Genomic DNA, 22,841 nt, shown 5'->3' on the forward strand with positions numbered 1-22,841 from the left:
CCTTGTATCTACTCGTTCACTCCCCATTTGGCCAAAACAGTGGGTCTGGGCCAGGCTGAAGCCAAGAGCCAGGAGCTTCTCTCCAGTCTCACACGTGGGTGCAGGGGTTCAAGCACTTGGACCATCTTCTGTTGCTTTCCCAGGTACACGAGCAGGGAACTTGATTGGAAATGGAGCAGCCAGGACTCAAACTGGTGCCCATTTGGGATGCCAACACTGCAGATAGAAACTTACCCTTCTGTGCCACAGTGCAGCTCCTCAGTCCATCTTTTTTTTCCCCTCCAGAAACCTTTTATTTAAGGTGTACAAACTTCACACATTCCATAAATACAACTTTAGGAACATACCGATTCTTTCCACTGTACCCATCCTCCCACCTTACTCCCACCCTTCTTCCTCCTCCCTCTCCTATTTCCATTCTTATTTTTTACTAAGATCTATTTTTAGTTAACTTCATACACATGTGATTAACTCTATACTAAGTAAAGTGTTCAAAAAATCGTATTTAAAAAAGTGTTCCTCAACAGTCAAGACAAGGGCTGTTCAAAGTGATCACATCTCAAAGTATCAATTTCACTTCTATAGATTACCTATTAGGAACTCTATTATTTATCATAGATCAGGGAGAACATATGATGTTTGTCCTTTGGGGACTGGCTTATTTCACTCAGCGTGCTATTTTCCAGTTTCATCCATTTTGTTGCAAACTACAGGATTTCATTTTTTAAAACTGCTGTTTAGTATTCCATGGTTTACATATTCCATAATTTTTTATCCATTCTTCAGTTGACAGGCACTTGAGTTGATTCCATGTCTTAGCTCTTGTGAATTGAGCTGCAATAAACATGGGGGTACAGATCACTCTTTCATACACTGATTTCATTTCCTTTGGTTAAATTCCCAGGAGTGGTATGGCTGGGTCATATGGTAGGTCTCTACTCAGATTTCTGAGTGTCTCCACACTGTTTTCCACAGTGGCTGGACCAGGTTACATCCCTATCAACGGTGGGTTAGGGTACCTTTTTTTCCCACATCCTCACCATCATTTGTGATTTGTTGATTTCTGTACGAGAACCATTCTAACTGGGGTGAGGTGAAACCTCATTGTGGTTTTGATTTGCATTTCCCTGATGGCTAGTGATCTGAGCATTTTTTTTATGAGTCTGCTGGCCATTTGGATTTCCTCTTTTGAAAAATACCTCTTTAAGCTCTTTGTCTGTTTCTTATTCAGTTTATTCTTTTCACAGTCTTTGTAAATTTTAAAATTTTGATATTTAATTTATCATTTTCCTTTAATGGATTGTGTTCTTGATATCAAATACAAACATTCTTCGACTAGATTCCAATGTTTTTCTCCTATTGTTCCCAAAACTTTTGTAGTTTTATGTTGTATGTTTAAGTATGCCACCCATTTTGAGTCCCTTTTATATAAGCTGTGAGATTTAGGTCAATGATCATATTTTTTTCATTTTCCTTTTTCCTCCCTCCCTTCCTTCCTTTTGCATGTTCATGTCCAATTGCTCCAGCACTGTTTTTCTTTTTTTAAAGATTTATCTATTTATTTGAAAGGCAGGGTGACAGAGACGGGGGAGGGACACAGAGAGATCTTCTATCTGCCGGTTCATTCTCCCGATGGGTGCAACAGCCAGGGTTGGGCCAGGAGGAAGCCAGGAGCCTGGAACTCCACCAAGGTCTCCCATGTGGTTGGCAGGGGTGGAAGTATTTGGGCCATCTTCTGCTGCCTTCCCAGGTGCGTTAGCAGGGAGCAGGACTTGAATTGGCACTCTGATATGGGACGCAGGCATCACATTGGTGGCTTAATCTGATGTGCCACAATGTTGGCCCCAGCAGTGTTCCTTGGAAAGACTGTTGATCCTTCCTCCATTGAACTGCTTTTGCACCTTTGTCAAAAACCAGGGAAGCATAACTGTGCAAGCCTGTTTCCGGGTACTCTGATGTGTTCCGTTGATCTGTGTATCTGTCCTTCAATCATAGCCACGCTGTCTTGATTTCTGTGCTACATAGTAACTCTTATATGTGATACAGCGATTCTTTCCAATTTCTTCTTCTTTCTTTCAATACTGTTTTAGATATTCTAGGGGCTATAGCTTTCCATATAAATTTTAGAGTAAGCTAGTCTATGTCTATAAAAATCATTGAGGATTTTTGATAGGAATTACAGTCAACACATATTCATTTGTGGAGAGTTGACAACTTTTCTGTGTTAGATCTTCTGTTCCATGAGCATTGTATATCTCTTCAGTTACTTAGGTCTCCTTTGATGTCCTTCACCCACATGTTCGATTTTGATTACTGCATTCCATGGCTATTATGGAAGAGGTGATTAATTTTCATTGTAGACCTTGTATCTTGCAACTGTCCTCAATGAATTTATTGCTGCTTATATTTGTTTGTATATTCCTTGAGACTTTGCAAATAGATAATTATGCCGTCTGCAAACAGAGGAAATTTTATTTCTTCCCTTCCATTCTGTGTGTTTTGATTCATGTACTATGTTGTACAAAAGTGATAATTTTTGTTTTACAAGAAATCTTAGGGGAAAAAGCAGCTGATCTTTTGACTACTAAATGTGGTGTTAGCTATAGCAACATTTGTGTTCTTTGTGAATTTGAGGTAATTTCCTTCTGTTCTTAATTTGCTGGGAGGATTTGTTTTTCCTTATGAATAATGTTTCATTCAATAACAATAACGTACATTGGATTTTGTCAAATGCTTTTTCTGTCTTGATAGAATCATATGCTCTTGGGGCCAGTGCTGTGGCATAGCAGGTAAAACCACCACCTGCAGTGCCAGCATCCCATATGGGTGCAGATTCAAGAGCCGGCTGCTCCACTTCCCATGCAGCTCCCTGCTATGGCCTGAGAAAGCAGTAGAAGATGGCCCAAGTCCATGGGCCCCTGCACCTGTGTGGGAGACCTGGAGGAAGCTCCTGGCTCCTGGCTTCAGATTGGCACAGCTCTGGCTGTTGTGGCCAGTTGGGGAGTGAACAAGAAGATGGAAGACCTCTCTCTCTCTGCTTCTCCTTCTCTCTCTGTATAACTCAAATAAATAAATAAATAAATCTTAAAAAAAAAATCATATGCTCTTTCTTCTTTGCTTCTTGACCTAGTGACTACAATGGCTAAGTCTTGAATATTGAATCAGTGAAGCATTTCTGAACTAAACTCCACCTGGTAGGTTATCATTCTTTCTCTACTCTGATTAATTCAGTTTGCTAATATTGCATTAAGGATTTGGGACTCTAACTTTATGGGGGACACTGATCTTTAGAATCCTGTTTTGGAAGTAGTATAGTTGTCTGGTTTTGTATCAGAGTATTATTTGTGCTTGTAAAATCCATCAGGAAGTCTTTTCTCCTCTTCTGTATTCTGTAAGAGATTGTTAAACTTGAACTAATTCTTTAATTCTTTGGTATAATTATCCAGTGTAGCTCTTCAAGCCTGAGGGTTTCGTTTTCCGGGGATTTTAATGACAAAATCAATTTCATTAATGATTGCCGGGCAATTCAGATAATCTTTCTAATCTCGGCAGAGTTTTAGCTTGTGGTTTTCAAGGAGGTGATCCATTTCTTCTACATCGTGAAAGCGTGAGCGTGAGCTGTCCCCAGTGTTTATTCCCTTATGATTCTTCTGTTGTCTGCAGGATCTATTATGGCACCCATTTCGTTTCTGTTGTGGGCTATTTGTATCTTCTAACTTTTCTATTTTCCAGCCCCAGGAGAGTTTATAAATTTTACTGACTTTTTTTCCCCCAAACAAACCAGCTTTGTGTTCCAATGGTTCCCTTGATTGTCTTCTGCACAGAGAATAGTTGACCTAGCAGGCTGAGATGGTTACCCTTTGAAAGGCTTGTTAACAAGGTTGGCCCTAGGAATGTGCATTTCAGGAGGGCTCCCACTGTTCCCGGATGTTATGAAGTGGCTCCATGCAGGCAGTTTGTGCAAACAGTGTGGTTTATGCGGAACACAGGGCTTGCTATCGGGAGCCTGGAATTTGGGTGTGAGGGTGCTTGCACCATCAGCTCCCAGTAAAAATGGGGCAGCAATGAGTTTCTAGTGAACTCTGGTCTGCTACACTGCACATGGGTCCTGGAGGGAATTCAGTGAGTCCCGTGTGGCCTCACAGGAGCAGACTCTTGGAAACGCATCCTGGTCTGGTCTGAACATCACCTTCCTGCTTTATCACTGTGATGACCTTGCCTCTTACTCCTTCGCTGTCCAACATTGTAGCTGTGATGGTGTGCTGAGGTCTGCGGCTCCTTAGTGAGCAGTGAAAATGAGGGGTGGTCTCGAGGACCTCTTGACGTATTTTCTTATTTTCATTTTCATCGATTTATGCTCTTACCTCTTGAATTTTGTTTTTATTCCTGTATTCCACTCATTTTGCTCTCACATGATTGAGGTCTTTCCTCTTCCTGCAATGCACAGTTAAATTTTGTAAGTTTCCCTGTTGCTCGATCCGAACCCCAAATACTCAAATATTATGTTTTAGCTTTTACTGAACTCTAAGGGCATTTTTCATTTTCCTTATGACCTGACCCCCGGATTCACTGGAAGTGTGTTGCTTAATTTCCCGTGCTCTGACACCTTCTGTTGCCAGACCGCTTGTGGTTGCAGAGCACATTTCGTGTGATTTCGATGATTTTCAAGGTGTTAATGTTTGTTTTCTGACCCAGGATTTGATCTTCATCGGTGAATGCTCTGAGAGCTCTGAGAATTGTGTAGTCTGGATTCCTTGAGTGTTGTGTTCTGTATCAGTTTAACCCCTTGGCTTTGTTGCTGCATAGATCTCTGATGATTTTGTGTCTAGGAGTTCCATCAGTTGCTGACAAGTGTCTGATTTCTAACTTTCATACTGTTTTTGTCTGTTTCCCTTTTTATCTGCAGCAGGGGTGGGGGATGTCCATCCCATGGGCATAAGGTCCTGGGAAATTGTTTGGTCTGGTCCTGCTGAGGCAACCACGATGAGATGCAAAATTCCGTAAGTCCTTAGTAAGCTAATATTAAAAAAATTTATTTGAAAAACAAAGTTACAGAGAGGCAGAGGCAGAGAGAGAGAGAGATTTCTATCCTCTGGTTTACTCCCCAGATGGCCACAACTGCCAGAGCTGTGCCGATCCAAAACCAGGAGCCAAGAGCTTCTTCCATGTCTCCCACATGGGTGCAGGGGCCCAAGGACTTGGGCCATCTTCTACTGCTTGCCAGGCCATAGCAGAGAGCTGAATCACAAGTGAAGCAGCCAGGACTCGAACTGGAATCCAGTGGGATGCGGGCACTGCAGGTGGTGGCTTTTTACCTGCTATGCCACAGTGCCAGCCCCAGCAAGCTAATTTTTAAGTTGATGATTTTTTTGTGGCTCACAAATACTGTTATAAATATGCAAATGGCCCTTTGCAGAAGCAATGGCCCTCTTCCATGCCACACTAAAGTATTCAGGGCTCTATGGTATGTTCCGATTTAGGATGGCTGTGTCTTCCTGGAGGGCTGACCCTTAAACACTGTGCAACGTCTGTCTTTGTCTCAAGTAATCTATTATGGCTCTGAATTTGGCTTCATCAGATTTTAATACAAACCTCTTTCACCCTGCTTTATTCTGATTATGCTTACATGGTGTATCTTTTCTGATCTTTTTTTTCTCCACTGTCAATATCTGGGTTTTGATTGGTGCATTTGAACCACTTACTTTTAAGCTAATTATTAACATATTATAGCTTAGATCTGTCATCTTATTCGGCTTTAGTTTCCTGTTATTGCTATTGCTTTTTTTCTTGCCTTCCGACAGGCTACTTCAAATGTGTTCAGAATTATATACTGGTTTATTTGTAGTGTCAATGAGGACATTTCCTTGTATAGTTTTCCTAATGGTTGGATGCTGCGTTACACACATGTGACTTACTGTCCTCACTGGTGCCAGCGTCTTACCTCTTTGAGCAAAGACTGAAAAGTTCACTTCCATATATTGTTTTGGTTTCCTTCCCACTTTTGAATATCAGTATCTTTGAGATTAGACGTGCTATACTTTTTGGTTTAATCAACAAATATTTTTATTTATTTATTTTTAAAGATTTATTTATTCATTTGAAAGTCAGAGTTACACAGAGAGAGAAGGAGAGGCAGAGAGAGAGAGGTATTTCATCCACTGGTTCACTCCCCAATTGGCCGTAGCGGCTGGAGCTGCACCGATCCGAAGCCAGGAGCCAGGAGCTTCCTCCGGGTCTTCCCACGTGGGTGTAGGGGCCCAAGCACTTGGGCCATCTTCTACTGCTTTCCCAGGCCATAGCAGAGAGCTAGATCAGAAGTGGATCAGCCGGGACTTGAACCGGTGCCCATATGGGATGCCAGTGCTTCAGGTGGCGGCTTTATCTGCTATGCAACAGTGCTGGCCCCTCAACAAATATTATTTATAAAATGTAGGAGCAAACATAAGTCATGTTATTTTTATTCATATTTCTTTTCTGTGTTCCCTCCCTTTTCCTGATGCTCTAACATTCCTGTATTTATCATTTTTTTTCAGTTTGAAGAACTTCCTCTAGCCATTCTTTAAAAGTAGAATTGCTAGAGACAGACTCATTTTTTTAAAGGGTTTATTTATTTATTTGTTGAGAGGCAGAGTTACACACAGAGAGAAGGAGAGACAGAGAGAGGTCTTCCACCCACTGGTTCACTCCCCGGATAGTTGGGACAGCTGGAGCTGGGCCGAGCCGATGCCAGGAGCCTGGAGCTTCCTGCAGGCCCAGCAGCAGCTGAGTCCTTCTCGCTGTGTCTCGGACCCTGGCGTTCTTTCTTCCCTCCTGTGCAGCCATTAAATGGGGGCGTGGAGAATGGAGGGAACTCCATTCTTAGCCATGAACTCCACTGCTTGCTCTCAGCCAAACTTCACAGCTTTTTTTTTTTCTTCACTAAGCATTGCCCAGGATATTGGGCATTTTATAAAAATTATATTCCAAAATCCCGTCAAGTCAGTCCTGACAGTGTTTTCCAGGTGATCACTGTAGTAGAGGGAACCGATTTTGGAGTTCTTTATTCCATGGTTCTCCGTGACATCACTCTGGACTGACTTTTCCCATTAAGGTGTGAAAAATGGAAGGAGAGCCCGTCCCAGACATTCACAGGCAAATACAGATATAAATTTCGACCTAAGGCTCACACCTCATACAAAAAGTAATTTCAAATGGATCATATGTTTCAACGTCGAAAGTAAAACTATGACACTCTCACAAAATAAATAAAAAATGTTTGGAATCCAAGGCTAGGCAAAGGGTCCTAAAACTTGACACCCAAAAGATGCTCTATAAAAGGAAATTGGACATTAAAATGAAAGAGTTGTGTTTTATGGCAGCCCCTGTTAGGATCAAAAAGGTACAAAGAGAGAGACAGCAGCTGCAAACCACGTATTTGATGAGAATTATTAGGTAGGATACTCTGACACAAAGAATTCTTAAAGCTCACCAGTTGAAAAACAAATAATGGTTTTCACAGGGGCAAAGGATATATGTACAGACTAACCAAGACATGCTCATGCGAGACGAGCATGTGAAAGCAGGTTCGACCTCATTGGCCATTAGGGAAAATGCAGATGAAGAGTGACACCTGTCAAAATGGCTAAAAGAAAAACATGGTGAAATTGGAAGACTCAGACGTGGATGGTAGAATGCAAAATGGAAACTTTGTTGGACGACGGTTTAGCAGTTTCTTAGTGAAATGCTTACCATCATCCAGCAGTTGTCTCTTGTGCCTTTATCCCAGAGAACTGACAACCACATTTGCACAAAACCTTCTTCCTGAATGCTCATAGCACTTGCATTTATAATGGTCAAACACTGGAAACAACCAACACACCCTTTAACAGATGAATGGTTCAACAAGTTGCTGTACTTACACAGGTAATAGAATACTACTCAGCCGTGAAAAGGAACCAATTATTGATGCACCCAGCAGCCTGGGTGAATCTCAAAGGAATTATGTTGAGTGCAAAATGCAAATCTCAACAGCTTATATAGTATATGACTTCATGTAATAGCATTCTTGAAATGGTGTTACACTGGGGAGAACAGATTAGTGGTTGCCAGGGTTGCAGGACAGTACTGGGGGGAGGGTAGGCAGGAGGTAGTTGCAGTTATAAATGGACATATACCTATCTTCCTTCCATGGAACTCTCCTGCATCTGAACTCTGACCATGGACGCACGATGCTGTACATAAGTAAATACACACGAATAAGCACCAGGAGATGAATCTGAATGCCACTGGGCTGTTGTGTCAACATGGCTATGCTGGACCTGATATTGTCATTGTTTAGCAAGATGTTAGTACTAGAGTTGCTATAGAGGGAGACTGGGTGAGCCACACAGGGAATCTGTTCCTGTTATTTCTCACAACTGTGTGTGAGTCTGCAGTATCTCAACATAATTCCTTTTTTCTTTAATAAAGCAAATAAGCAAACTGGGGGATGAGCATTGGACACAGTGGTTAAGCAGCCTCTTGGGGTGCCCACACCCTGTCTTGGAGTATCTGGTTTGAGTCCCAGCAACTTCACTTTTGATCCATCTTCCTACTAATGTATACTCTCGAAGGCAGCTCAAGTACTTGGATTCCCATCACCTATGTAGGAGACCAAGAGTAAGTTCCAGGCTCCCAGCTTTGGCCTGGCTAAGCCCTGGCTGTTGCTATGAGTTGGAGAGTGATTGGCAGTTAGAAAATCTCATTCCATCTGCTTCTGTGCTTTTCAAATGAAGTAAAAATAAATAGGTTTTTAAAATAATTAAATTAGATAATTTTGCTTTTGTGTTTAAAATGCTTCAGTGGTCAGCTAGCCACTGCTGCAAGCACTATGTAAGAAGCATACAAACCTGGCAGTTCCAGCAGTGGTGCCCTTACACATGTCATCTCTCTCTCTCTCTCTCTCTCTCTCTCTCTCACACACACACACACACACACAGAAAGAGAGAGAGAAAGGAGAAAGAGAGATCTTCCATCCACTGATTCACTTTCCCAGTGATCACAACAGCCAGAGCTGATCCCAGCTAAAGCCAGGAGCCCCAAGTTCCTTCTGGCTCTCCCACATGGTAGTAGGAATCCAAGCACTTGGGCCATCTTCCATTGCTTCCCCATCCACATTACCAGGGGTTTGGATCAGAAGGAGAGCAGCTGGGATTCAAACCAGAGCTCCGATATGGGAGGCGTGCGTGGCAGACAGCAGCTGAGCTCTCTGTACCATGGCACTGGCCCCTGTGTCGACTTTAGAGCTGGAGTCACAATGCTCCTTAGCAGTGCCGGCCAGTGACGGAGCCCCAGGGAGCTGCCATGGCTCAGCATTCCGGGCAGAGCAAGATTCTTCTGTGGGCACTCTTTATCTAGCATCCCTTGGGGTGGGTCTAGGTTTTCTCAGAACTGCACTGCAGTCTGAGAGCTTCCTGGCCCCCTCTGCACCCAGGTGCATCCTGCCAGCCCCAGCCCTGTCCCTCCTTAATCATCCACAGGTTTTTTTTTTTTTTTTTTTTTTGACAGGCAGAGTGGACAGTGAGAGAGAGACACGGAGAGAAAGGTCCTCCTTCGCCGTTGGTTCACCCTCCAATGGCCGCCCCGGCCGGCGCGCTGTGGCCGGCGCACCACGCTGATCCGAAGACAGGAGCCAGGTACTTATCCTGGTCTCCCATGGGGTGCAGGGCCCAAGCACTTGGGCCATCCTCCACTGCACTCCCTGGCCACAGCAGAGAGCTTGCCTGGAAGAGGGGCAACCGGGACAGAATCTGGCGCCCCGACCGGGACTAGAACCCGGTGTGCCGGCGCCGCAAGGCAGAGGATTAGCCTAGTGAGCCGCGGCGCCGGCCTCATCCTCAGGTTTTCTGCCCAGTGAGCTGTTTGTACTTCTCATTCTGTCCAGTGCCTGCTTTCTGGAGGACTCCAACAACCACAAATCATTTCCAAGGGCTCACATGATGTGCTCAGAGACCACCCTTAAAGTATCTGGAAGACCATGGTGTCATCCCCAGCTCCTCTGGCTTCCAAGAAAGAGAGAGCCCTGTTCCTTTCTTTCTGCACCTCCTGAACCTTGTTCTGTCCACAGCCGGAATGGAAGCTTCACCTGCTGCAGGACGTCCCGCTTGCCCTCCCTTCTCCTGGGCAGCTCCAGTCTCTGCCTCTCTCCCAGTGATCCCCGCTGCATGTTGTCACTAGCTGCAATAGCTCTCTGCTAGGTAGGATGACGGAAATTAGTCTGTGAACAAGGCCTAAGGGAAACAAAGCACCTGCAGAGAGGCAGCCTGTAGCACACTTGGGAAGCTGCCCAGTATTTTACACTGGGAAGTCCTCCCACACCTCAGTGGCTTCAGAGGAGGCCCGAGCCTCCCCCCCCCCCCCCCGCAAGGAAAGGATTACCCCAGTCTGATAACACTAGGGAATAAAACCTACTTCACACTCAGCAAACCTTTGTGGGGGAAGACCCGGACTCCATTGCCTGAGTGCAGAGTGCACGCTCAGCTCTTCCCAGAGACACCCGCCTGGCCTGGCAGGTGTTTTCTCTCCATTAAACTAGGTGATCTTGCTTATACCCCCGTCTGAATGGCTGGGCACTCTCTCTGTCAGATCCACTTGGAGAGATCCCCGTCCTTTCTGACAGATGCCCCAGCTCACAAAACCTTGCTGCCTTGCTTGTTGCATCTCCATATCACGGCTGAATTCTTTTCTCCGTTGCAGCCTCCTCCGGCACCACCTTGCAGGCGGCTCATCCCTGATCGCTCAGACCCTGGCAACGTCTGCTTTCCCCTTGCACCTGCTGCTGCTTGCGCGCATGCTGGAGCAGTGTCTGAGTCTCCCCGAACCCCAAAGCTGAGACACTGCTGGAAGCCTGGCACCAGTCCCGCACGCGATGGTATCTGTTGAATGGATGAACATTGAGTACTTGGGAGAAGGACAACGCTTTTTCCTGACTTCTTCCTTTCAGTTAAAAAAAAGTGCAAATCCTTTCATTTAGGGAATTCAGGGGACCTTGGAGGGTGTTGGATGCTTGGTGTCTGGTGCACTTGAACCATCTCAAGGCTCCTCCCTGCTCCAGCCCACAGCCTGCTGCACTTGTGCACTTGCGTTCCCTGGAGATGGTTATCTTAAGTCTGATGCTGATTTGCTAATCAAAGGCTTCACTTCTTCCCCTAAGCCTCTCCTGAAATCCGAAGGGAAAGGAGGCCATTCCAGCAGACAGGTCCCTCACCCTTAGCAAACAATCCTCATAAAATGCTAATGAAGCGATAAATCCTGAGGCCAATCTGCAAATGGCTGACTTGTGTTTGCTGAGTTAATGAGTGTTTTTAGTTGCAGTCCCCATGGAGGTCATTTGGGATTTCCTGGTGCAGTGTTTGACAGGAGACCCATAAACCTCCCATCTCGGAGAGGGATCATCGCTCAAGCTCCAAGGGAAGAGACCTGGGGGCGGAGTCTGTGTAAAATGCTTTATTCTCTGAGGCTTCTGGCAACTGAAGTGTGTGGAAGCTAATTAATAACAAACACAACAAATAACACCCACATACAAACACATGCAAATTCTACTATGAATGTTTATGCAAAACAGAACTCTAGTGCATTCCAACAAGTTCTAATCAACAATTGATTAGCGTGAATTCAACTCTCAAACCCTTGCAGTCATGAGCATGAGTTTCTAAGCCCTCCCTTGCACCTGGTGCTGTGCTGGTGCTCATCACCCCAATCTACCTCACCTTTCTTCTCCAGGCCTTGCCTTCTCTGGTGCTTAGTCTGGCTGATCCCTCTGCTGACGCACTTTTTCCATAGCACGGTGCCCCTGGGGAGGTTCCTGGCTCCTGGCCCGGCCCTGGCAGTGGTGGCCATTGGGAGAGTGAGCCAGCAAGTATAAGATCTCTCTCTCTCTAACTCTGCCTTTCAGTTTATTTTTTTTAATTTTTAATTAAATTTTTTTTTTTACAGGCAGAGTTAGACAGTGAGAGAGAGAGACAGAAAGAAAGGTCTTCCTTCCATTGGTTCATCCCCAAAATGGCCGCTACGGCCGGCGCGCTGCGCCGTTCCAAAGCCAGGAGCCAGGTGCTTCCTCCTGGTCTCCCATGCAGGTGCAGGCCCAAGCACCTGGGCCATCCTCCACTGCACTCCCTGGCCACAGCAGAGAGCTGGCCTGGAAGAGGAGCAACCGGGACAGAACCCGGCACCCCAACCGGGACTAGAACCTGGTGTGCCGGTGCCACAGGCAGAGGATTAGCCTAGTGAGCCATGGAGCTGGCCAACTCTGCCTTTCAAATATATCTTTTTTAAGGGTCTTAAATGGAGGCAGGCATTTGTCATAGTGATTAGGCGCTAGGGTTGGATACCTACATCCCCTCTCAAAGTGCCTGGACCAAGTCCCAGCTTGGCTCCCTGTTTCATCTTCCTGCTTATGTGCACCTGGGAAACAACAGATGATGGCTCAAGTGGTTGAGTCCCTGCCATCTAGGCAGGAGACCTGGTCTGGGTTCCTGGCTCCCAGCTGTGGCCTGGCCCAGCCCCAGTTGTGGGCATTTATGAGGAGCGAATCAGCAGGTGGGATAAGAGCTCTCTTTATGTCTGTCTCTTCCCCCTCTCACTCTCTGACTCTCAAATAAATGAATGAAGATACATAAAAGAAAATAAGGAGGGCAGTTACTTGAGAAGGGTGAGTGACAAAAATCTTCCTCCCCTGCCTGCCAGCCCTCCTTTGGGAGAAGAGGGACCCTATTGCTTTCTGCTTGTTTTGGGGACACAAAGGCCCAGGTAAATGACATTTGGAAGGCTGTTCTCTCTCTCCAGCACCACCCCCTGTGATGGGAAGCTTGCTGGCACTTCCAAAGCCTGTGGCAGAGCTGGAAGCATCCAAGCCCCCTCCGCCAGGAAGGCACGGGTGGCGGGGAACGTATCCTCAGCCCTTGGCGAAGGTTCTCACAAGCAGGCATTCCAGTGCCTCAGCTTCAGAGGCATCCCATGGCAAGGTCGATTTGGAAATTGTTCCTTGCAGTTCCAGCCATGAAGCCCAGCCTAGCAGCTCCATGCATTGTGCCCAGCTTCTTTGAAACATTTCTTCTCTCTGCTTTAAAGGGGTATGGAAATCATTTTGTCTGAAATATCCTTTTTTTTTTTTTTTCTAAAGGAGGAAATAGGTTTCCTTTCAGAACGTGAGTTGGTGGCTCTGTAGAGTGTGGAGAGCTGAGCATCCACACCTGAACTGGCCCAAGATGACTCTCCTGACCCTTCGATTGCAGCGGGAGCAAGGTATGTGTCTGTTGAAAGCATGCTGTCTGAAGGCTTACAGCTGCTGCTTGGGGCTCTTGGGACAGTTCTTGGGAGCCCAGAGTGACTATGTAGGAGGCCACAATCTGGGAGGCTATCCGCGGGCACTCTGGCTTTCAGTCTCACCTGAGCAGCCCCATAGCTATCTCCACCTTGACCCCTGACACTCATAGGAATGGAGCCAGCTTAGACCCTGTAGATCAGCCCATCTTCCAGTCGAACACCACCCAGTATGACCTCTGTCAAGGAACAGAGTGTCCCCGGCTGCCCACGAGCCAGACCCTATCTGAATTCCTGACCGCAGGTCCTGAGCTGTGTGTTTAAGAGGTGGTTGTCTTAAGTCACTGAGTTTGGAATTGTTTGTGATGCAGATAACCAGATTCTTCCCCTGAATAAGGCAGTTACAAATAATGTCTTTGCATGATTGTTGGGAAGATCAGCAGAAACAAAAGATAAAGCTTACCTGGAGGAGGATGAGAAAAGTGACTAACATCATTTCCATTATTGTAATGGTACCTGTGCCTTATATGACTGTGATGGTTATGTCAAACAAGACAGGGATTGCTAAAGCGATGCCTTGGGGGACAGGATGAGTCCAGGGTAGCAAAAAAAGGAGCCTGGGATAGGTCCTTTTTTGTCAGTTCCATTTCCAAACCTCTAATCTTTGCTTTAAGTGACACATTTAGTGGCTGTCCCCATTTGGTCCTACCTACATCAAGAAAGACGTATCTGGCTGACCGGCTCTGGTGCCGGGGATTGCAACTGTCCCAGGGATGTGAGGGAAGGGTCAACTACTCCACCTGCGTTGGTTGATGAGTTGGTTGGGTTGGGAGGAGAAGATGTTAGTAGAGAAATCCCACCAAATGGTCACAGCTGGGGAAAAGATTGTGTGAAGAAAGCCAGTGCTACAAGGATGTGTCGTTCGCTGTGGTTGCTTCAATGAAGTGGACTAAGGAAGCTACCTCATGAGAGCAGGAGGCAGAGGCCAGAGACTTAACTCCCAGGGCATGGAACCAAGCCTCTTCCATGGGATGAGCCCTTGCTGGGAGGATGCGAAGTCTCTCACCAGAACAGATGCCTGAACAGCCCACTGGATTGGCTGCCAAGACACATTGGGAACATCCCAATGGACTTTCTAATGGATGGTCACTTCCAAGACAGGTACACTTTATCAGAATGTATAGTCTTAGGCTAAAAAGTATGTTTCAAGTACAGCAGACCAGGTCTCCTGCGCCACTCTCCCATCATGCACCACGGAGAAACAGAGAGGCATTGTGAACCAGGGTTTAAGAAGCATGAGGGAGAATGAGAGTGAGAAAGTCTAATTGGAATTCCAGGGTGGCAGGGAGGGGGAAGAAAGGGAGAAAGAAAGCATCCTCGGATCACGGCTGACAATGTCTGAGCCGTAAAGAAAGAGATCCACAGAGACAATAGCCCAACAAACAAATAAACAAATAAAGAAATTCCCCAAACAAATCACAGTTAGACATGTGATGGTGAACCTGGCAAACAAAATTAAAAAGAAAAAAAAGAAAATCTTATGAGCACTCAGAACATAAAGATATTAAACTTAATAGGGGAACAATTTGTCTCAGAGCGTGTTTCTCTCTAAGAACAATGGATACTGACTTTTTTTTCCCTTCTGTTTTTCTCTTTTGTTGCAAAAAAGTGGCTGCCAACATAACATTTTGTAATCAGCAAAACATTTTTAAAGAATGAGCCAGAAATAAGAACATTTGAATATTTATACAAAATCTTGGAGGATAAGCAGCAATATACAACCACTGGTGAGATTTTTGAAAGATGAATTTCAGGCAGAAAAAATATAGAGTTAAGGCCTGAAATGTCTTAAGGAAAGCAAGAAAGGACATTTTGGGTAAAATGTGAATAAATCTAATCAGGCAATCCATAAGACGAAACCTCCATGGCAACAATGTGTGGCTTATCCAGTGAGAAAGTGAGTAGATGAGAGTTAAATCACAGGCCAAAAATAACAGTGAGACAGGAGAGGGCTGATCATTATCACATCATATTGTTGAGAAAAGAGATGGTGATAGTTCGTGTTCTTGTGGTTAAAAAATATCTATGTATATAATAAAATTGACCATTGTGGGGAGCAATCCGGACTAGACTGAGTTACTGGAATTAAGACTTATTCTATGCATCTGCTCTCCCACAATATGGCGCTGGGAGAGGAGGCAACAGCTTCTACCCAGCTGCCTCTCACCAACTTGACAAACTGTAGGACTTGCTATTGATTGGAGGAGAGCAGCGTACTCGGCGTGTGGGCAGCCGAGTTAGGATTGGCGGAGGAGGACTATAAAGGAGGAGAGAGACGGCATGCACCAGGAACATCTAAGGGGAACATCTAGCTGAAGGAACACCCGTGCAGCCCCCGAGAAGAGCCGGCCGGCGGTGTGCCGCTCCCCTGCGGAAGTGGGGAATGTGGCCAGGGGGAACTGCCCTTCCACGGAGGTGGAAGGGATAGTAGCCAACCCGGGAAGAACCAGCAGCAAAGCCGGGGAGGGCCGAGCAGACGAGAGAACAGCGCAGGGTCCTGTGTCGTTCCTCCACGAAGAGGGGGAGCGACAGACCATCTTCACCATTGTTAAGTGCATGGTTTAACGGAGTTGAGTATATTCACATTTGAATAACCAGTCTCAACAAACCTTTGCCTCTTGCAGAGCTAAAACTCTGTTCGTGAAATAACAACTCCCCATCCCCTTTGCTCCCGGCTCCTGGAAGTCACCGTCCTACTTGCTATCTTTTTCAATGTGACATAAAAGTGGAATCATGTAATATTTAATGTTTTTTGTGACTAGCTAATTTCACATAATATAATGACCTCAAGGTTCATCCATGCCATAGTATGTGTCAAAATGGCTATGATTCCAAAGACTGAATACTGTTCTATTACAATGTGTGATTGATCATTCTGTAACACTTGGGTTGTCTCTACTTTCTAGCTGTTGGGAATAACGCTGCTATGAACATGGATGTACAATTTTGTGTTCAAGCTCTGCTTTCAATTTCTTTGAATATATCCCAGCCATGGAATTGCTGGATCATACAGTAATTCTATTTTTAGTTTTTCAAGACACTGCTACACTGTTTTGTATTGTAGCAGCACCATCTCACGTTCCCACTATCACTGTGCAAGGATGCCAGTTTCTCTGTATCTTCACCAACACTTGTTATTTTCTCTCTTTATTTTTGAAAAGGTCATCTTAATGGATATGAGGTGTTATCTCATTGTACCATTGAATTTATTTTCCTAATGCATAGCAGTGCTGAGTATCTTTATGTATGCTTGCTGTTTGTACACCCAAAAAGGAAAACATCTGTTCAAGTTATTCGCCCATCCATATAGTCGCCGGTTCATGTCCTGGCTGCTCCACTTCTGATCCAGCTCTCTGCTGTGGCCTGAGATATCAGTAGAAGATGGCCAGAGTCCTTGGGCCCCTCCACCTACATGGGAGACCCAGAAGAAGATCCTGGCTTCTGGCTTTGGATTGGTGCAGCTCCAGCCATTGTGGCCAATTGGGGAGTGAACCAGCAGAGGGAAGATCTTTCTTGCTCGCGTGCTCTCTCTCTCTCTCTTTCTCTCTTTCTTTCTCTGCCTCTCCTTCTCTCTCTGTGTAACTCTGACTTTCAAATAAATAAATAAATCTTTAAAAAATTTAAGTATATAATACATTATTATTAACTATAATCACTGTGCTATACATTCAATTCCAGACTAATTCTTTTTACAACTGAAAGTTTGTATCTTTTGACCAGTCTACTCTCCTTTTGCCCATTTCACTGTAGTTTTTGTTGCTGTTGTTGTAGTTGAATTACGTTTATGTACTATAAATATTAACCCCTTAGAAATTTTGCAAATATTTCTCCAAGTTTAAAGTTGCTTTTCACTGTCAGTTCTTTGATGCACAGAAGTTTCAAATTTTGATGTAGCTCTGTTTATTTATTTTCTTCCTATTGCTTTTGGTGTCATATCCAAGAAATCATCACCAAAACCACTGCTGTGAAGTTTTTCTCAAATATTTTCTTCTAAGAGTTCTGTATTTTTAGCTCTTTTTGAAGTTAATTAATTTATTTGAGAGGCAGAGTTACAGAGAGAAGGAGAGACAGAAAGAGAGGGCTTCCATCCACTGATTCACTCCCCAAATGGCTGGATCTGCACCAATCCAAAGCCTGGAGCCAGGAGCTTCTTCCAGGTCTTCCATGCGGATGCAGGGGACTAAGGACTAGAGACATCTTCCAGTGCTTTCATAGGCAGACAGCTGGATCAGAAGTGGAGCAGCCTGGACATGAGCTGGTGACCATATGGGATGCTGTGTCGCAGGTGAAGGCTCAGCCTACTATACCACAGTGCCAGCCCCACGAGCCATTGATCTTTGAGTGCTGATTTTGTGTGCTTCCACTCTGCGGTATTTGATCATTAGATGTATTTTTTGTAGAATTTTGCAGGGTTTGGCAACCTTTTTTCTGCCAGAGAAAATCTGGATATTTTCGGAATTATTATTTATAGCCCTGTCTATATACCTGCAGAATCATAGTCTTTCTGCTTTCTCTTTGTTGAATTCTTTATTTAGTGGAGGATAAGCCTATGACTATAAAGTAAATTGAAATATGTTATAACAAAAATTAAGAGGAAAACATAAGAAATGGAAGAAGGGGGAGGGAGAGAGATTATTATGTGCTTAAAATTGTATATTACTTGAAATACATGTGATCTGTTCTATTTTATAAATAAATAAAAAGTGAAAATTAAAAAATTTCAATAGATGCATAATTTCCCTTTCTCATAATTACTCCTAAAATCTAGAAACAGAGGTAAACTTTGCATTTACTTTGTAATGCTGTTTTATAGTTAAGAAACACACAGGGGCTGGCTCTGTGGTGTAGTAGCATCCTATATGAGTGCCAGTTCATGTCCTGGCTGCTTCTCTTCTGATCCAGCTCTCTACTATGGCCTAGGAAAGCAGTAGAAGATGGCCCAAGTCCTTGAGCCCCTGCACCTGAATGGTAGACCCAGAAGAAGCTCCTGGCTCCTGGCTTCAGATTGGCCCAGCTCACTGTTGGCGGCCATTTGGAGGACACACCAGTGAATGGAAGACCTTTCTCTCTGTCTCTTCCTCTCTCTGTCTGTAACTCTGCCTCTCAAATAAATATAAATAAATAAGATATTTAAAAAAGAGAAACATAAAAATAAATAATGTCCTGGTCTATTGTTTGTTTCTAGGAATTTATGTATTTGGTCTAGATTGTCCGATTTGTTGGCATCCTGGTTCATGATTGTTCAAAACATTTTTTTCTAAGCTGTTTCTCTATTCCTGTACAATTAATGAGAATGACTCCATGTTCATTTCTGATATTAGTTATCTGATTCCTCTCTATTTCAGCCACTTGATCTAAAGTTTTGTTTGCCTTATTGATCTTTTCAAGGAACTATCTTGGAGGTCATTGAATTTCTTCCTATTGGTTTTCCCTTCTCTCTCCAATTTTTCTCTGCTCTAATCCCCGTAGTTTCCTTCCCTTCTGATAGCTTTTCTTTTTTTTCTTTTTCTTTTTCTTTCTTTTTTTTTTTTTTTTTTGTTGAACAGAGTGGCCAGTGAGAGAGAGAGAGAGACAGAGAGAAAGGTCTTCCTTTGCCGTTGGTTCACCCTCCAATGGCCACCGTGGCTGGCATGCTGCGGCCGGCGCACCGCACTCCCTGGCCACAGCAGAGAGCTGGCCTGGAAGAGGGGCAACTGGGACAGAATCCTGCGCCCTGACCGGGACTAGAACCCCGTGTGCTAGCGCCGCCAGGTGGAGGATTAGCCTATTGAGCCGCGGCGCCGCCCTTCTGATAGTTTTGAATTTAGTTTGCTCATCTTTCTCTAGTTCTTTTAAATACAGACTCAAATTGTTGTTGGAGACAGCAGCTGCTCCACTTCTGATTCAGCTCTTGGCTAACGCACCTGGGAGGCAGCGGGTGAAGGGTCAAGTACCTGGGCCCCTGCCACCTGTGTGGGAGACCAGGAGGAAGTTCCTAGCTCCTGGCTTCAATCTGGTGCAGCTCTGGCCATTGCAGCCAACTGGGGCGTGAACCAGTTGATGGAAGATTCTCTCTCTCTCTCTCTCTCTCTCTCTTGCTCTGCCTTTAAAATAGATAATAAATAAATAAGTGTTTTAAAAAGTAAATAAATCACACTACTGCCTTTAGACCTACAAGGTTTCTGTTCCAATAATCTCACTTAGCTTTCCTTGTACACAGTGCACTGTGACTTTCTTATTGCTTTCAAGATTCTCTTTTTATTTGACTTTCAACTATTTGATTATAATGTGTCTCTGCATGGGCATCTCCTGGTTAATCAGCAAACTACTTGGAATTTGTTGAACTTCTTATAGTTGTATGGTTACACGCCACTTAACAACAGTGATACATTATGAGAAATGCATCAATAGGTGATTTCGTCATTGTATAAGCAACATAAGCTGTGCTGACATAAGCCTATATGATACAACCTGTGGCTCACATAGGCCATGTGGTGTATAACACCGTACATGGACCATCATTGAATGACTTATTATGTGGTACATGATAGTATATTTTTTCCTTAAATTTGGTAAGATTTTGTCTATTATTTATTTCCTCTTGTAAGTTTTATTTCCCTTTTTCTCTTTTCCTTCTGAGACTCCTGTAATGTATATATTGATCCACTTCATGTTATCCCCTAAGTTTTCTAGTCTGGTTCACTTTTATTCACTCATTTTCTATGCACAATTTCAAATGACCATTTGTCAAGTTCAATGTTTTTTTTTCTTCCCCTGTTGGAGTCTGATGTTCTACCTTCTAGTAAATTCATTTACTCTGTTTTTCAGGTCCAGAATTTTTTTATGTGTGACTCTTTATAAACTAATTTCCTTTCATTTGTTGATATTCTAATTTCATTCATGTATGGTTTTCTTGATTTTATTTAGTTATCTACCTATGTTTTCTTCTGGTTCATGATGTATATTTAAAATAGGTGTTTAAAAATCTTTATCAAGAATGGACATTGTGGATAGCAAGCTAAGCAACCACCTTGGAGGCCCACCTCCCACACAAGAGTACCAGTTCGAATCTGGGTTACTCTACCTCTGATCCAGCTTCCTGCTAATGCTCCTGGGATGGCAGTGGATGATGGACCAAGTGCTTGGGTCCCTCCACCCACGTGCGAGACCTGGATGAAGTTCAAGCCTCTTGGCTTTGGCCTGGCCCAGTCCCTGCTGTTGAGTGCATTTGGAAATGAGCCAGCAGATGGACGATCTCTCTCTGTGTCTCCTTCTCTGCCATTCTGCCTTTCAAATCAACTAATTAATCTTTAAAAGATCCTTGTCAGGTAGGTCAGAAGCCTGTGTTTCTTTAGAGCCATCTTCTAGAGATTTATTTTGTCCTTTGCAAGGATCATCTTGCCTGGTTTATTTGTTTGTTTTGTTAAAAACTAGTCTTTGGGGGTCAGTGCTGTGATGCAGCGGTTAAGCTGCCACCTGTAACACCACCATCCTATATAGGCACCCGATCAAGTCCAGCTATTCTACTTCTGATCCAGCTCCCTGCTAATGCACCTGGGAAAAGCAGTGGCAGATGGCCCAAGTGCCATTCTTAATGGTGACGTGGATGGATGGAGCTCCAGGCTCCTGGCTTTGGCCTGGCCCAGCCCTGGCTGTTGCAGCTATTTGGGAGCAAACCAGTAGACGGAAGATCTCTCTCTCTCTCTAGCTCTGCCTTTCAAATAAATAAATCTTTCCCAAAAAACCTTAGGCTTTTGAAAAACAGACAGAACTCCTCTCCTCTCATTTGCAAGCTGGCTCTGTGCAGGGGAAGACCTTCCCTGGTGTAGAGCTTCTGAGTCCTCTCAAACCCTTTCTGGGCATGCGGCCTCCCTGGCTCTGTGGGTGTGTCCCACTCCCTCATATACACACTTTATCTTTTTTTTTTTTTTTCAAAGATTTTATTTATTTATTTGAAAGTCAGAATTACACAGACAGAGAAGGAGAGGCAGAGAGAGCGAGAAAGCGAGAGAGAACGAGAGAGAGAGAGAGGTCTTCCATCCGCTGGTTTACTCCCCAGATGGCCACAATGGCTGGAGCTGCATCAATCCGAAGCCAGGAGCCAGGAGTTTCTTCTGGATTTCCCACGCAGGTGCAGGGGCCCAAGGACTTGGGTCATCTACTTCTTTCCCAGGTCATAGCAGAGAGCTAGATCAGAAGTGGAGCAGCCGGGACTCGAACCGGTGCCTATATAGGATGCCGGCACTGCAGGCGGCGGCTTTACCCACTACGCCACAGCGCCGGCCCCTACGTACTTTATCTTAAATGTCTTAATCTTTCTAGGAGTCACCCTTGGCTATGCCCAGGGCATTTTATTTTTGTTGTCTTTCTCTTTGCTCTCACACTCAGATCCCCTTGAGTCTGCAGACCTCCTGAAGCTCTGGGTGCCACAGCACCTGCCACTGCTCCCAGCAACCTCCAAGCTGATAGTCTAATCCTGTCTCCACTGCCGTCCATGCTGTGAACAAGACGGGGCGGACGCCAGGCCCTGGAGCATCCTCTGCACAGGCTGGCTCCGTTCCTTCCCTTCCATCCCAGGGAAGGAACAGAATCGGGTGGCCTCCTTCCAGCCGCACAGCACAGTGCCTCCTCATGGCAAGGAGTCCCGGCCAAGTCTCGCCGGGCGGGCTCACCGTGGGGTGTTGGCAGGCCTATGCTCCTTTCTAGAGGCGGCAAGGCAGAACTCATTCCCTTGACTCTTCTAGTTCTTAGAGGCTGCACACTCCTGGCTCCTGACCCCCTTACTCTATCTTCAAAGCCAATAATGCTGTGTCTCTCTGATGGCTCCACCGTTGTCACATCTCCCTCCTACCTCAGCTTAGCAAAGCTCTTCTCTCTTAATGAATAAAGGCATGAGGTTGACCCCATCTGGATAATCCCATTCTGCCATCCCAAGGACATTGGCCAGAATCACACCAGCAAACTCTTACTGCCTGATCAGGTGACAGCATGTGCACAGCTGGTATCAGGATTTGGATGCAGATATCTATTTTGGGGGCGGGGTGGGGAGGGGTAACATTATTCTGTCTATGACAGTCTTTCTCCTAAAGGTTCTTGCCTATTGCTAAGAGCTTGAAGTAGAGTAAATGGTATTTAAAAAGTAATAGGAGTTGTCATTGTGGGCGCAGCAGGTTAAGCTGGTACCTGTGATACTGGCATCCTGTATGAGTGCTCATTCACTTCTCAGCTGTTCTGCTTCCAATCCAACTTCCTGCTCATGCATCTGGGAAAGCAATGGATGATGGTTCAAGACCTTGGTCCCCTACCGCCCGTGTGGAATATCTGGATGGGGTACCAGGCACCTGGCCCCGCCCAAGCTAGTCTGCAACTGGGGAGTGAACCAGCAGATGGAAGATTTGTCTCCCCTCCCCCATCCCTGCCCCTATTTCTCTCTCTGTAATTCTACTTTACAAATAAATGAACAAATCTTTCAAAAATCCAATATAATCCTAATTTCCGAACAGCAGAGTGTCTAACATGCAGTA

At 44.9% G+C, this 22,841-nt stretch overlaps 1 long non-coding RNA gene across 7 annotated transcripts in view; it reads left to right on the top strand.

Annotated features, from left to right (window-relative positions):
- Positions 1-18,459, top strand: part of LOC149127477 (uncharacterized) — a 44,712-nt gene extending 26,253 nt beyond the window's left edge. Inside the window, exons 2-4 of one of the 7 annotated variants that reach the window (XR_016231233.1) lie at positions 10,714-10,888; positions 13,139-13,260; positions 16,612-16,907. This is a non-coding gene — a long non-coding RNA (uncharacterized LOC149127477). Of the gene's footprint in view, positions 1-10,713; positions 10,889-13,138; positions 13,261-15,962; positions 16,098-16,611; positions 16,908-18,240 lie in introns of those variants that run through there. The other 6 variants (XR_016231232.1, XR_016231231.1, XR_016231230.1 and 3 more) reach the window with 6 other exon arrangements.
- Positions 18,460-22,841: the final 4,382 nt, after the last annotated feature.

This window comes from Oryctolagus cuniculus, chromosome 3 (genome assembly GCF_051225735.1).
Source record: "Oryctolagus cuniculus isolate XC-2025 breed Fujian yellow rabbit chromosome 3, ASM5122573v1, whole genome shotgun sequence".
NCBI classification, from domain to species: Eukaryota; Metazoa; Chordata; class Mammalia; order Lagomorpha; family Leporidae; genus Oryctolagus; species Oryctolagus cuniculus.